Below are 7142 nucleotides of genomic sequence, written 5' to 3'. Positions count from 1 at the left end.
TGTCAACATTCTTTCTAAAATTACTTTGAAAATATTTATTTTTTTATAATAATTTTACCTATTAATTAACAGCTAGTCTCTTGAGAGAATGTATCTTTGAGAGACGTATTTCAAGTCTAGCCCATTAAAGATTAATACCTACTTATCATAGTCTTAATGTTTACTTGCCGTATTCTTAATGCCTACTTTTAATATCTCAAATGTCAACTTATATTATTCTTAATGTCTACTTATAATATTTTAAAAAATATATAATGGGTCAGCCCAATTAGATATGATCTCTCACGAGAATTTATAATTAATTAAACATAAACAATTTAAATTTTAACGGTATTTTTCTGGAGTAAACCAAATTACTTTAAGTTTAATTAAAAGAAATAAAGTAAAATAAAATGTCAGAAATAATATAAAAGAATTTAAAAAATTTTCTAAATTATTTTATCATTCAAAATTTTTTATTTAAATTTTCAAATTTTTTTTTACTTATTTTACATTAATTTTTAGTTTAATTTTTTAGTAAATTATCTACTATAGCAGATTATTCGGTTATCTGAGTTTACTCTAAGCAAATATTTCCTAAAGTTGGGATTTTTCATGGTTAATCAATAAATAAGACAATTATAGAAAAATTATGAAAATATTGGATTATTTTTGGTAATTTTTTCTATTTTCTTTTTGATCTTTTGATTTTGATTAAAATATAATAGAAGGGTAGAAAGGGAAAAAAAAAAGTAGATTAAGAGTGGTCCCGATGGGGTCTTTTTGGGATGCAAAAAAAATTTTAATAAACCATAACAATGATGATGAAAAAGTCACCATGACATGGTCAAAATATCAAAATATTATTCCATAGTCAAAAGTCAAAACTATCCTTAAATCAGAAGAGTCGACCCACTAATTTATCTTTATAAGTTCTATATTCATCATTATTATATCCGGTGTATTTACCATAACAATGATGATGAAAAAGTCACCATAACATGGTCAAAAAATCAAAATATTATTCCATAGTCAAAACTATCCTTAAATTAGAAGAGTCGACCCACTAATTTATCTTTATAATTTCTAATTTCATTATCATCATCATACTAGGGTATTCCGCTCAGTGTGTGTCTGATTATTTCCAAATTATTTAAGTAAATAAAGAAATTATACTAAAATTCTTAATTTTTATCTTTATAATTAGACACACACTAGTATTGAAATCCATGAAATACCCAAACTTTTTAATATTGACATACATAAAAATATGATTCTTAAACAATCATGCAAGTATATTGTTATCAACTTAATATTTTTTCATTCAAATGCAATTATTGATATAATGACAATATAACAGTTTGATAATAGAAAATTGAATGTGAAAAACACTGCAAATGTACACATATTTTTTTAAAAAGTAATAATAAAACTTAAAATTTAATCTTATTGCATAAAAAATTATTAATTGAATATTTAGATCTAATATAAATTTCATTAAAAATTTAAAAGTCAAAATCATATTAGCATCTTTAAACTATTCATAATAATAAAGTGTATTTTCTTTTCTAAGTAGTTCATTTCCTAAGAACTTTAAAGTTAAGCATGCTTGATGGGGATCAATCTTAGGATGAAAGACCTCCTAAAAGGTTTTGGTGGGTGCACGAATGAGACCAATGTGTGCTGATTGGACTTATCTTAATTTGTGGGGCCAGTTTACAGCTTTTATGGATAGTCACCGATGAGCAACGGGTCTAATGGGGCTGAGGTGTTAATAGGGGCCGGGAAATTGATAGCTTTGGGCAAGATGCTTAGTAAGAGGCACCCATATGTTGTAAGATTATTTATAACCTCCTTTTAAGGGCTTGAACAAAGTGGATCCTGATTGGACTACTATATGAAAATTAAATTGTGCTACTAAACTTCTTAATATATTATGGAGAACCCTATGGAATGTCATTCTTACTAGCTTGTACAATCCTAATTCCTAAGTAGTAAGTAGGAAATATATCCCAACTTGCTTAGAAGCCCTAGGTCTAGGATATTTTTAACTATTAATATGCTTGATACGTGACTAAACTTTTTGTGATTATAATTCTCGAAGGCTAATCATCATGAAGAGATTAATAATCTTTCTAATACCAAAGATTGATTGGATATATTAAAATTAATTTTGGTCGTTTAATTATAACCTAACATACATCTACAAATATATAAAGATCATAAAATAATAACGCATCTTTCAACCATATATTTAATTATACAAACTCCAATTGATATGGATTCATCCCTTAACCCCTAGATAAATGTAGCCTAACATAGATGTATGAAAAGACATAAATTCAAATAGGCTAAGCATGATTGAAGAAAAAATATAGAAAATGAACTTCCTTAATAATAAGCTTCCAAAGAGAGTCAAAACCAGAAATTCCAAGTAAAATTATAATACAAAACTATCTTTTACATATAATGTTTTCTAAAATCTAGGTTAAAAATTGGAATATCAGATCAAATTCATCGTGAGATACGTGACTGGGTATTGAAAAACACGTCGATCGAGTATTTGGACCCATTAATATTCTATCTTCGAGGCTCTAAAACTAACTAAGTGCTGCTGACATACTCGATCGAGTGTTCACTTTTTTATTCCTTTATTTGCTACGATATGAGAGTGATTGGAAATCCAACCAGGTAAGTTGGAATATCTGACTGAGTATTCCCAATTGGGTACTTTTGATACAACTTTCCAGTTTTCTTCTCGTGAATTCTTCTAAGTGATGGGTGATCTGATTGAATATTGATAAACCTGGTTTGATTCATTATTTTATTTCCATTTCTTCATGGATGAAATTTTGTCTAAGTCAAAAAGTGATATAGTCCAATAAAGTATTGGTGATATTAGCGTATTTACTCGCAAAATACTTGAGATGACCAATTTTTCAAGACAAACATATAATCAAATAGAAAATATGTGTAAAAAACCAATAGGGTCCTCTAAACACCTATAGAGAAGGGAAAACACATGTAAAAATATTAGTGTATCACATTTCCCCTAGTCGATGCAATTATGAAAGAGTACATAGTAATGACTTTTCTGCCTTTTCATTAGCCTTGCCAAACATAAATATACACATACAATCTAACCGACTAGAATCGAAATCACGAAAATAAGGAAATAAATACAAGATATCTACCAAGAATACTATCCTAACCAAAAATATCCCATAAATATGTTGTTACCCCCAATATCCCCCTTCAAGTTAGAGCGTAAGGATCATGAATGTCCAACTTGGAGAGAAGAGAATCAAACTGTGTTTTATCGAGAGCCTTCGTAAATATATCTGCTAACTAAGAAGATGTTGAAACATGAGACAGAGAAATTAAACCGTCATTGATCCCATCCCTAACAAAATGACAATCCACTTCAATATGTTTCGTTCTTTCATGGAAAACCGGATTCTTTGCTATATGCAAAGCTGACTGACTATCACAAAACAACTTGATTGCCTTTGGATGATTCACCCCTAAACTCAACAATAAAGCTTTTAACCATTTCAACTCACACGTAATGGCATCCATGGACCTGTATTCGGCCTCAGCAGAAGACTGTGACACCGTTTGTTGCTTTTTTGTTTTCCAAGAAATAGGAGATTGACCTAAAAATACTAGCCAACCCGTAAGAGATCGCCATGTAATAGGACATGCTGCCCAATCCGCATCACACTAACCGTGCAAAGATAGATCACACTCTGCACTCAACAAAATACCCTGTCCCTTTCAAGTAACAAAGAACTCTTAAGGCTGCCTCCCAGTGCTCAATTCTTGGCTCCTGCATGAATTGGGACAGAATGTGTACCAAATATGCTAAGTTCGGACGAGTAACACCAAGATATATCAAGCGATCAACTAGTCTGCGATAGGACTCCGGATTCGCAAGCAACTCGCCATTAGCCAAGCCAAGTTTATGATTTTGCTTTATAGGAGAACCACTTAGCTTGGCACCCAAAAGACCTGCTTCAGACACAATATCTAGAGTATACTTCCTTTGACACAAAAACAATCTTGCAGAGCTACGAGCAACTTCTATACCCAGAAAATATTTCAAGGGACCTAAATCCTTCATTTTAAAACAATCACTAAGGTAAGACTTGAAAGTACACAAAGTAGTGGAATCATTCCCAGATATAATCAAATCATCAACATAAACTAAGATATTAATTTGAATATGAGCCTTAGTGGATGTAAATAATGAATAATCATAATAAGATTGAAGAAATCCATACTCTCTCAAAGCTGTGACTAGCTTTGCGAACCAACATCTAGGAACCTGTTTCAAGTCATACAAAGATTTCCTCAATCTAAACACCAACGAAGGATCGGAACTCTCAAATCCGGGAGGCAACTTCATGTACACTTCGTCATCATGATCACCATGCAAGAAAGCATTTTGAACATCCATTTGATGAAGCTCCTAATTTTTAGAAGCTGCAATGGCTAAAAAGGTCCGAACTGTCGTCATTTTGACAACCGAAGCAAACGTCTCATTATAATGAACCCCTTCTTGCTGATGATTTTCGAGTACAACAAGTCGAGATTTTAACCGTTCAATCGAACCATTTGAGAGAAACTTGGTCCTGTAGATCCACTGACTACCAAGAGCGCACTTACCAGGAGGAAGAGGCTCCAAGGTCCAAGTGCCATTTTCCTCTAAGGCTTTAATTTCTTCTTGCATTGACTTTCGCCAACCATCATATTTCATGGCTTCTTTGAATGACTTCGGTTATGTGCCATTAACTACTGCTGCAATAAACTTACGATAATTGTTAGAAAAATTATCACAATGTATATAATGTGTGAGAGGATACGGAGTACCAGAAGGATGACTAGAAACCGGAGAAGAGAGAGATGGACTATTAGCAAGAACTGTATGAGTAACATGATCACGAAGCCTAACTGGCGGATACTTTATGCGAAACCTGCGACCCATTTCTTGATCGGATTGAAGAGCTTCCTGATTCTCGGTACTAGCAACATCATGTTGCTGAGCTGTTGTCACCGAGTCAGCTAGCGGTGAAATTCTAGCAGTCTTGGTGCTGCCAATGGGGAGCTGACTGGGCGCAACTGGCTGACCACCGGAAGTAGGCTGGTTGTTGCCATCGTCACGCCCCCCCTCCCCCCATCGTCTATACACATCCTCCTCATCATCACAACTATTGTCACAAACACCAAGCTCCGCAAAATCCTCATGAACTTCCCCAACAAGATCAACACTAGACTCAATATTGACATCATCAGGACAACCAAAAGGAAACACATCCTCAATAAACTTCACATCACGAGACACAAAAAATTCTTTCGTATCTAAATCATACAGATTCCAACCCTTTTGACCAAACGGATATCCCACAAAGACACAGTTCCTACTTTTGCTAGCGAATTTGTCTCCCTTAGTTTTTTGATTATGAGCGAAACACAGACAACCAAATGTGCGAATAGTATCAAATGCGGGTGGTTTGTGAAATAAAATTTCAAACGATGTTTTGTTTTGGAGAATAGGAGTAGGTGTTCGGTTAATCAAATGGGCTGCAGTTAGGACACACTCACCCAAAAAAAAAATAGGCAATTTGGCTTGAAAACGCAAAGCTCTCCCTAAACTCAAAATGTGTTTATGTATTCTCTCAACCCTCCCATTTTGTTGTGGTGTACTGACACATGAGGTTTGAAACTTATGCCATTAGCACGGAAATAATCAAGTAAACATTTAAATTCAGTACCATTATCACTTTGTACAATCTTAACAATTTGAAAAAATTGCCTATCAACCATAGCCATAAAAGCCATAAACATCTGAAACAGTTCTGTTTTATTAATAAACAAATAAATCCATACAGCTCTTGAAAAATCATTAACAATAGTCAAAACATAACGAGCACCACAAGAGGATTCATGTCTATAAGGACCCCACAGATCACAATGAATTTTCTCAAAAATTCTAGAACATTTATTTTCACTCAAAGTAAACTTGTCTCTAGGATGTTTAGCACGAAAACATACTTCACATCCTTTATTCAAACCACTCTTAAATCTACTGACATGAGGAAGTAACTTAACTACTTTCTCGGAAGGATGCCCCATACGTCTATGCCATAATTCCAAATCCATTGTAGCTTCAATTGCAGACACCACCTTCGGTTTGCTAAAGTAGTATAGTCCATCCCGCCTAACTCCTGTTCCAATTAGCTCCTTCATTTGGTCCTGTATGCAACACACATCATGATTAAATGTGAAAATTGTTCTTAAATTATCATTAAGTTGTGAAACTGAAAGTAAACTGCAACTTAAGTTAGGAACATAAAGAACTCGATGAAGAGTAATCGTATCAGACAATTTAATCGATCCTTCTATGGATGCGAAAACCAAGTCACTGTTAGGTAAGCCAACGGGACAATGTGACTGTTGAATGTCAAATAACCATGATTTTTCACCTGTTACATGGTGAGTAGCACTTGTATCAATGATCCAAGAAGAAGTATCAAACTTACCACTCAAGCGATTTTTCGGTATTTTTCACCTGTTACATGGTTTAGTACCTTTGTCCCCTGCGTTCCAACCCTCAGGATAACCAACAATGTCATAACAACGAGAGACGTCATGGCCTCTCTTCTTACAATGTGTGCAAACTTGTAACGGAAAAACAATTCGAAGCTAGATGACCCGTCTTTTTACAGTAGGTGCAGACATGTTTCTCTTGAGACGAAGGTCTGTCACTCGACCCTCGACCTTTCCCTGCACCTGTACGGAAAGAAAACCCCACGGTCGGAGGTTGTTCATCCTTCACACGGTCGATACCACGGACCAATTCTTCCTGCGAAACCTGCTGATATGCTTTGTTTAACAAGCGCAAAGGGTCTTGTGCAAGAATATTGGACCGGATTGGAGCATAATACTCGGAATACAAACCAAGTAAAAGTTGTTGCAACATATCATCTTCACGCCGTTTTTCATGTTGTTAACCAACATCACAAGAACACTTGCCACACTTACAATGAATTAAAGGTTGCAATTTAGCCAATTCATCCCACAAAACTTTCAATTTTCCAAAATAAATTGCAACAATCATTGTCTTTGATTGTTCACATTTGTTAATTTGTGATTTTAATTGT

The sequence above is a fragment of the Amaranthus tricolor genome, chromosome 9, assembly GCF_026212465.1.
Source record: "Amaranthus tricolor cultivar Red isolate AtriRed21 chromosome 9, ASM2621246v1, whole genome shotgun sequence".
Classification (NCBI taxonomy): domain Eukaryota; kingdom Viridiplantae; phylum Streptophyta; class Magnoliopsida; order Caryophyllales; family Amaranthaceae; genus Amaranthus; species Amaranthus tricolor.
Note: the sequence above shows the minus strand (reverse complement) of the source record.